Source organism: Lathyrus oleraceus, chromosome 3 (assembly GCF_024323335.1).
Source record: "Lathyrus oleraceus cultivar Zhongwan6 chromosome 3, CAAS_Psat_ZW6_1.0, whole genome shotgun sequence".
Taxonomy (NCBI): Eukaryota; Viridiplantae; Streptophyta; class Magnoliopsida; order Fabales; family Fabaceae; genus Lathyrus; species Lathyrus oleraceus.
In genome coordinates, this window is record NC_066581.1 from 219,200,816 (window position 1) to 219,211,216 (window position 10,401).

A 10,401-nucleotide genomic window follows, 5' to 3' on the forward strand; every position below is an offset into this window, starting at 1 on the left:
TAAAAGAAAGTAATTTTCAATCACCTAGGTTGTGAAAAATTTATTCTAAATTATACAACATGGATGTGACAGGCTGAAGTAGATGAATTCCAAACTATGAAGTCACATAGATACAAAGTTAATGTAGATATGGATGATAGACTATAAGATATGACCAGTGAAATTGGAGAATCTTCTTTTCGGAAAGCCCATATGTGTGATACTTTATTTAGTGAGAAGGATTAGTTTTTATTTAAGAGGTTCACAAATTTTACATGTATATCGACTATTTTTTAATATTTTTGATTTGAAGGAAAAAAAGATGATGGACAGATAAAAATTTAAAATATAATTTCTTGAATTGCTGAAAGAGATGCTTCTAGAAGGTAGAAATTTGTCCAAACCACAGTTTTGAAGCCAAGAATCTATTGTGTCCAATTGTTTGGATTATGTCAAAAAATATGCATGTTGTAATTATTGCAATTAGAGAGGAAATATTATCAAAAACTTAACCAATGCCCAAAATGTGGGGAGTCGTGCTACAAGGATAATGACATCAGTGGTGATGAAGATGACGATGTAAGCAAGAAGCACCCTTTAGCCAAAGTGTCATGTTCCGGTCAATATTAATTCCAAGGCCCTAGAGAATGTTTTGTGATATTAAGAAAGTGTGATAGAAAACATCGCCAGGTAGGATATTCTTTAAGGTGGAAGAAAATTCAGTAATTGTATCTATATTTTTTCCATGCTCCAATTTACATAATGGTTGGATTTGGAATTGATTGAATGAACCCCTTTGATAATCTATGCACTTATCAATACATTTTTGAAAAAGAACTATAACTTTGTAAAGTATTTTTGTACTTGCAAAATATAGATATTATTATAGATATTCCAAACCGATGCAACGAGAAATAAAAAGGCTAATAGTTGAGAAATATAAATAGAGATAACTCATGAACTCTATAACTTGAGTTTATAACATTTAATTATTAACATTGAACTAGTACATCAAGTGTATACAGAATCTCACAATTTATTTTATAAATATTGAATACATCTATTCCATCCACACATCAACCATAAACACGTGCACTAGGGGAATCGGGGTTATGAATGGGATCTGGACCTGATGGGTTTTTTGATAAAATACGGCCAACATTACCTGGTCGCAATGAATGATGGTGGCTTCGACCATGACCTCCTATGATTTCTTTGGTGTTGTAATAAATATTATCAGCCAAGACTCTCGAGCCTTGTCTTCCAAATTTATCAACTTTTTCAAGTAGCACGAAATCACCATTTGCTCTTAGTGTTACTGAGGGAAAGCCAGTTGCACTTGATTTCCCATCATTAATTAACAATACCAATGAGCAACATTGATCAAGAGAAGGTAGGAAAGAATTTTTTGCACCATTATCATTTGTAGCATGTTATTCGAATATGGTGCTAACTTTGAAATATAATTTAAGTTAGACATACAGTGGATGTATATATACATATACTAGTAACTAGTAGAATATTGTTTCACCTAACACAACCTTTTAAAAAGTTGTTTCCATATGAACATTTATTCATTTTAGTAAAAAAAATGAATTTTATAAAAATAAAGATAGAAAATAAACATATATTTCATATTTTTTGTTTTAATAAAATCATTAAATAATTATTGTTTCTTGACAATAATTATACCATCCAAAATGATAAATTTTATGAAAATTAGTAAGGTATACTATTGAACCGAATTTCTATTAGACCTCCGTGTAAAATGTGTTGGAATATACTATATTTAAATATTATTTAATTCTTTCATTCTACTAATTATTATGTGGTCATACTTTTAAATTAATTATTATGATTAAGTGATCAAATAAAGACAAAAAAATAATTAAGATTATATTTTGAAAATTAATTAATTAATTATTTAGTTTGATATGGACTCAAATATGAGTATATCAATATTGTCCATTTTTGAATAACGTGAATCCTAACTGATCATCACTATATATGTAAGTTATGGTCCCTAGTATATAGTGCTACAAGCGTATTATCTTATTCTCTCTATCTAAAGAGTGTTGAAGACATTATAAGTACCCGTTGAGGGAGATTCCACCAAATACTACAAAATGTAGATTTCATATTTATCTTATAAGTATGTGGAAGCAATACTTGAATTTTTTGAATTCACGGAAAAAAACACTTCCAACAACAATGGAATCTTTTATGGTCCTTATGTTATATGTTGGAATGTATTCTTTTTAAAAGAAAGTAATTTTCAATCACCTAGGTTGTGAAAAATTTATTCTAAATTATACAACATGGATGTGACAGGCTGAAGTAGATGAATTCCAAACTATGAAGTCACATAGATACAAAGTTAATGTAGATATGGATGATAGACTATAAGATATGACCAGTGAAATTGGAGAATCTTCTTTTCGGAAAGCCCATATGTGTGATACTTTATTTAGTGAGAAGGATTAGTTTTTATTTAAGAGGTTCACAAATTTTACATGTATATCGACTATTTTTTAATATTTTTGATTTGAAGGAAAAAAAGATGATGGACAGATAAAAATTTAAAATATAATTTCTTGAATTGCTGAAAGAGATGCTTCTAGAAGGTAGAAATTTGTCCAAACCACAGTTTTGAAGCCAAGAATCTATTGTGTCCACTTGTTTGGATTATGTCAAAAAATATGCATGTTGTAATTATTGCAATTAGAGAGGAAATATTATCAAAAACTTAACCAATGCCCAAAATGTGGGGAGTCGTGCTACAAGGATAATGACATCAGTGGTGATGAAGATGACGATGTAAGCAAGAAGCACCCTTTAGCCAAAGTGTCATGTTCCGGTCAATATTAATTCCAAGGCCCTAGAGAATGTTTTGTGATATTAAGAAAGTGTGATAGAAAACATCGCCAGGTAGGATATTCTTTAAGGTGGAAGAAAATTCAGTAATTGTATCTATATTTTTTCCATGCTCCAATTTACATAATGGTTGGATTTGGAATTGATTGAATGAACCCCTTTGATAATCTATGCACTTATCAATACATTTTTGAAAAAGAACTATAACTTTGTAAAGTATTTTTGTACTTGCAAAATATAGATATTATTATAGATATTCCAAACCGATGCAACGAGAAATAAAAAGGCTAATAGTTGAGAAATATAAATACAGATAACTCATGAACTCTATAACTTGAGTTTATAACATTTAATTATTAACATTGAACTAGTACATCAAGTGTATACAGAATCTCACAATTTATTTTATAAATATTGAATACATCTATTCCATCCACACATCAACCATAAACACGTGCACTAGGGGAATCGGGGTTATGAATGGGATCTGGACCTGATGGGTTTTTTGATAAAATACGGCCAACATTACCTGGTCGCAATGAATGATGGTGGCTTCGACCATGACCTCCTATGATTTCTTTGGTGTTGTAATAAATATTATCAGCCAAGACTCTCGAGCCTTGTCTTCCAAATTTATCAACTTTTCAGGTAGCACGAAATCACCATTTGCTCTTAGTGTTACTGAGGGAAAGCCAGTTGCACTTGATTTCCCATCATTAATTAACAATACCAATGAGCAACATTGATCAAGAGAAGGTAGGAAAGAATGTTTGGCACCATTATCATTTGTAGCATGTTATTCGAATATGGTGCTAACTTTGAAATATAATTTAAGTTAGACATACAGTGGATGTATATATACATATACTAGTAACTAGTAGAATATTGTTTCACCTAACACAACCTTTTAAAAAGTTGTCTCCATATGAACATTTATTCATTTTAGTCCAAAAAAATGAATTTTATAAAAATAAAGATAGAAAATAAACATATACTTCATATTTTTTGTTTTAATAAAATCATTAAATAATTATTGTTTCTTGACAATAATTATACCATCCAAAATGATAAATTTTATGAAAATTAGTAAGGTATACTATTGAACCGAATTTCTATTAGACCTCCGTGTAAAATGTGTTGGAATATACTATATTTAAATATTATTTAATTCTTTCATTCTACTAATTATTATGTGGTCATACTTTTAAATTAATTATTATGATTAAGTGATCAAATAAAGACAAAAAAATAATTAAGATTATATTTTGAAAATTAATTAATTAATTATTTAGTTTGATATGGACTCAAATATGAGTATATCAATATTGTCCATTTTTGAATAACGTGAATCCTAACTGATCATCACTATATATGTAAGTTATGGTCCCTAGTATATAGTGCTACAAGCGTATTATCTTATTCTCTCTATCTAAAGAGTGTTGAAGACATTATAAGTACCCGTTGAGGGAGATTCCACCAAATACTACAAAATGTAGATTTCATATTTATCTTATAAGTATGTGGAAGCAATACTTGAATTTTTGAATTCACGGAAAAAAACACTTCCAACAACAATGGAATCTTTTATGGTCCTTATGTTATATGTTGGAATGTATTCTTTTTAAAAGAAAGTAATTTTCAATCACCTAGGTTGTGAAAAATTTATTCTAAATTATACAACATGGATGTGACAGGCTGAAGTAGATGAATTCCAAACTATGAAGTCACATAGATACAAAGTTAATGTAGATATGGATGATAGACTATAAGATATGACCAGTGAAATTGGAGAATCTTCTTTTCGGAAAGCCCATATGTGTGATACTTTATTTAGTGAGAAGGATTAGTTTTTATTTAAGAGGTTCACAAATTTTACATGTATATCGACTATTTTTTAATATTTTTGATTTGAAGGAAAAAAAGATGATGGACAGATAAAAATTTAAAATATAATTTCTTGAATTGCTGAAAGAGATGCTTCTAGAAGGTAGAAATTTGTCCAAACCACAGTTTTGAAGCCAAGAATCTATTGTGTCCAATTGTTTGGATTATGTCAAAAAATATGCATGTTGTAATTATTGCAATTAGAGAGGAAATATTATCAAAAACTTAACCAATGCCCAAAATGTGGGGAGTCGTGCTACAAGGATAATGACATCAGTGGTGATGAAGATGACGATGTAAGCAAGAAGCACCCTTTAGCCAAAGTGTCATGTTCCGGTCAATATTAATTCCAAGGCCCTAGAGAATGTTTTGTGATATTAAGAAAGTGTGATAGAAAACATCGCCAGGTAGGATATTCTTTAAGGTGGAAGAAAATTCAGTAATTGTATCTATATTTTTTCCATGCTCCAATTTACATAATGGTTGGATTTGGAATTGATTGAATGAACCCCTTTGATAATCTATGCACTTATCAATACATTTTTGAAAAAGAACTATAACTTTGTAAAGTATTTTTGTACTTGCAAAATATAGATATTATTATAGATATTCCAAACCGATGCAACGAGAAATAAAAAGGCTAATAGTTGAGAAATATAAATAGAGATAACTCATGAACTCTATAACTTGAGTTTATAACATTTAATTATTAACATTGAACTAGTACATCAAGTGTATACAGAATCTCACAATTTATTTTATAAATATTGAATACATCTATTCCATCCACACATCAACCATAAACACGTGCACTAGGGGAATCGGGGTTATGAATGGGATCTGGACCTGATGGGTTTTCTGATAAAATACGACCAACATTACCAGGTTGCAATGAATGATGGTGCCTTCGACCATGACCTCCTATGATTTCTTTGGTGTTGTAATAAATATTATCAGCCAAGACTCTCGAGCCTTGTCTTCCAAATTTATCAACTTTTCAGGTAGCACGAAATCACCATTTGCTCTTAGTGTTACTGAGGGAAAGCCAGTTGCACTTGATTTCCCATCATTAATTAACAATACCAATGAGCAACATTGATCAAGAGAAGGTAGGAAAGAATTTTTTGCACCATTATCATTTGTAGCATGTTATTCGAATATGGTGCTAACTTTGAAATATAATTTAAGTTAGACATACAGTGGATGTATATATACATATACTAGTAACTAGTAGAATATTGTTTCACCTAACACAACCTTTTAAAAAGTTGTCTCCATATGAACATTTATTCATTTTAGTCAAAAAAATGAATTTTATAAAAATAAAGATAGAAAATAAACATATATTTCATATTTTTTGTTTTAATAAAATCATTAAATAATTATTGTTTCTTGACAATAATTATACCATCCAAAATGATAAATTTTATGAAAATTAGTAAGGTATACTATTGAACCGAATTTCTATTAGACCTCCGTGTAAAATGTGTTGGAATATACTATATTTAAATATTATTTAATTCTTTCATTCTACTAATTATTATGTGGTCATACTTTTAAATTAATTATTATGATTAAGTGATCAAATAAAGACAAAAAAATAATTAAGATTATATTTTGAAAATTAATTAATTAATTATTTAGTTTGATATGGAGTCAAATATGAGTATATCAATATTGTCCATTTTTGAATAACGTGAATCCTAACTGATCATCACTATATATGTAAGTTATGGTCCCTAGTATATAGTGCTACAAGCGTATTATCTTATTCTCTCTATCTAAAGAGTGTTGAAGACATTATAAGTACCCGTTGAGGGAGATTCCACCAAATACTACAAAATGTAGATTTCATATTTATCTTATAAGTATGTGGAAGCAATACTTGAATTTTTTGAATTCACGGAAAAAAACACTTCCAACAACAATGGAATCTTTTATGGTCCTTATGTTATATGTTGGAATGTATTCTTTTTAAAAGAAAGTAATTTTCAATCACCTAGGTTGTGAAAAATTTATTCTAAATTATACAACATGGATGTGACAGGCTGAAGTAGATGAATTCCAAACTATGAAGTCACATAGATACAAAGTTAATGTAGATATGGATGATAGACTATAAGATATGACCAGTGAAATTGGAGAATCTTCTTTTCGGAAAGCCCATATGTGTGATACTTTATTTAGTGAGAAGGATTAGTTTTTATTTAAGAGGTTCACAAATTTTACATGTATATCGACTATTTTTTAATATTTTTGATTTGAAGGAAAAAAAGATGATGGACAGATAAAAATTTAAAATATAATTTCTTGAATTGCTGAAAGAGATGCTTCTAGAAGGTAGAAATTTGTCCAAACCACAGTTTTGAAGCCAAGAATCTATTGTGTCCAATTGTTTGGATTATGTCAAAAAATATGCATGTTGTAATTATTGCAATTAGAGAGGAAATATTATCAAAAACTTAACCAATGCCCAAAATGTGGGGAGTCGTGCTACAAGGATAATGACATCAGTGGTGATGAAGATGACGATGTAAGCAAGAAGCACCCTTTAGCCAAAGTGTCATGTTCCTGTCAATATTAATTCCAAGGCCCTAGAGAATGTTTTGTGATATTAAGAAAGTGTGATAGAAAACATCGCCAGGTAGGATATTCTTTAAGGTGGAAGAAAATTCAATAATTGTATCTATATTTTTTCCATGCTCCAATTTACATAATGGTTGGATTTGGAATTGATTGAATGAACCCCTTTGATAATCTATGCACTTATCAATACATTTTTGAAAAAGAACTATAACTTTGTAAAGTATTTTTGTACTTGCAAAATATAGATATTATTATAGATATTCCAAACCGATGCAACGAGAAATAAAAAGGCTAATAGTTGAGAAATATAAATAGAGATAACTCATGAACTCTATAACTTGAGTTTATAACATTTAATTATTAACATTGAACTAGTACATCAAGTGTATACAGAATCTCACAATTTATTTTATAAATATTGAATACATCTATTCCATCCACACATCAACCATAAACACGTGCACTAGGGGAATCGGGGTTATGAATGGGATCTGGACCTGATGGGTTTTCTGATAAAATACGACCAACATTACCAGGTTGCAATGAATGATGGTGGCTTCGACCATGACCTCCTATGATTTCTTTGGTGTTGTAATAAATATTATCAGCCAAGACTCTCGAGCCTTGTCTTCCAAATTTATCAACTTTTCAGGTAGCACGAAATCACCATTTGCTCTTAGTGTTACTGAGGGAAAGCCAGTTGCACTTGATTTCCCATCATTAATTAACAATACCAATGAGCAACATTGATCAAGAGAAGGTAGGAAAGAATTTTTTGCACCATTATCATTTGTAGCATGTTATTCGAATATGGTGCTAACTTTGAAATATAATTTAAGTTAGACATACAGTGGATGTATATATACATATACTAGTAACTAGTAGAATATTGTTTCACCTAACACAACCTTTTAAAAAGTTGTCTCCATATGAACATTTATTCATTTTAGTCAAAAAAAATGAATTTTATAAAAATAAAGATAGAAAATAAACATATATTTCATATTTTTTGTTTTAATAAAATCATTAAATAATTATTGTTTCTTGACAATAATTATACCATCCAAAATGATAAATTTTATGAAAATTAGTAAGGTATACTATTGAACCGAATTTCTATTAGACCTCCGTGTAAAATGTGTTGGAATATACTATATTTAAATATTATTTAATTCTTTCATTCTACTAATTATTATGTGGTCATACTTTTAAATTAATTATTATGATTAAGTGATCAAATAAAGACAAAAAAATAATTAAGATTATATTTTGAAAATTAATTAATTAATTATTTAGTTTGATATGGACTCAAATATGAGTATATCAATATTGTCCATTTTTGAATAACGTGAATCCTAACTGATCATCACTATATATGTAAGTTATGGTCCCTAGTATATAGTGCTACAAGCGTATTATCTTATTCTCTCTATCTAAAGAGTGTTGAAGACATTATAAGTACCCGTTGAGGGAGATTCCACCAAATACTACAAAATGTAGATTTCATATTTATCTTATAAGTATGTGGAAGCAATACTTGAATTTTTGAATTCACGGAAAAAAACACTTCCAACAACAATGGAATCTTTTATGGTCCTTATGTTATATGTTGGAATGTATTCTTTTTAAAAGAAAGTAATTTTCAATCACCTAGGTTGTGAAAAATTTATTCTAAATTATACAACATGGATGTGACAGGCTGAAGTAGATGAATTCCAAACTATGAAGTCACATAGATACAAAGTTAATGTAGATATGGATGATAGACTATAAGATATGACCAGTGAAATTGGAGAATCTTCTTTTCGGAAAGCCCATATGTGTGATACTTTATTTAGTGAGAAGGATTAGTTTTTATTTAAGAGGTTCACAAATTTTACATGTATATCGACTATTTTTTAATATTTTTGATTTGAAGGAAAAAAAGATGATGGACAGATAAAAATTTAAAATATAATTTCTTGAATTGCTGAAAGAGATGCTTCTAGAAGGTAGAAATTTGTCCAAACCACAGTTTTGAAGCCAAGAATCTATTGTGTCCAATTGTTTGGATTATGTCAAAAAATATGCATGTTGTAATTATTGCAATTAGAGAGGAAATATTATCAAAAACTTAACCAATGCCCAAAATGTGGGGAGTCGTGCTACAAGGATAATGACATCAGTGGTGATGAAGATGACGATGTAAGCAAGAAGCACCCTTTAGCCAAAGTGTCATGTTCCTGTCAATATTAATTCCAAGGCCCTAGAGAATGTTTTGTGATATTAAGAAAGTGTGATAGAAAACATCGCCAGGTAGGATATTCTTTAAGGTGGAAGAAAATTCAATAATTGTATCTATATTTTTTCCATGCTCCAATTTACATAATGGTTGGATTTGGAATTGATTGAATGAACCCCTTTGATAATCTATGCACTTATCAATACATTTTTGAAAAAGAACTATAACTTTGTAAAGTATTTTTGTACTTGCAAAATATAGATATTATTATAGATATTCCAAACCGATGCAACGAGAAATAAAAAGGCTAATAGTTGAGAAATATAAATAGAGATAACTCATGAACTCTATAACTTGAGTTTATAACATTTAATTATTAACATTGAACTAGTACATCAAGTGTATACAGAATCTCACAATTTATTTTATAAATATTGAATACATCTATTCCATCCACACATCAACCATAAACACGTGCACTAGGGGAATCGGGGTTATGAATGGGATCTGGACCTGATGGGATTTCTGATAAAATACGACCAACATTACCAGGTTGCAATGAATGATGGTGGCTTCGACCATGACCTCCTATGATTTCTTTGGTGTTGTAATAAATATTATCAGCCAAGACTCTCGAGCCTTGTCTTCCAAATTTATCAACTTTTCAGGTAGCACGAAATCACCATTTGCTCTTAGTGTTACTGAGGGAAAGCCAGTTGCACTTGATTTCCCATCATTAATTAACAATACCAATGAGCAACATTGATCAAGAGAAGGTAGGAAAGAATTTTTTGCACCATTATCATTTGTAGCATGTTATTCGAATATGGTGCTAACTTTGAAATATAATTTAAGTT

At 29.5% G+C, this 10,401-nt stretch overlaps 1 long non-coding RNA gene across 1 annotated transcript; it reads right to left on the reverse strand.

Moving 5' to 3' along the window:
• Positions 1–936: 936 nt before the first annotated feature.
• Positions 937–5,895, reverse strand: LOC127129095 (uncharacterized). Its single transcript, XR_007806156.1, has 2 exons — positions 5,656–5,895; positions 937–1,180 (listed from the first exon to the last, which is right to left on the reverse strand). It is a non-coding gene; the product is annotated as an uncharacterized LOC127129095 (long non-coding RNA).
• Between the last annotated feature and the right edge of the window lie 4,506 nt (positions 5,896–10,401).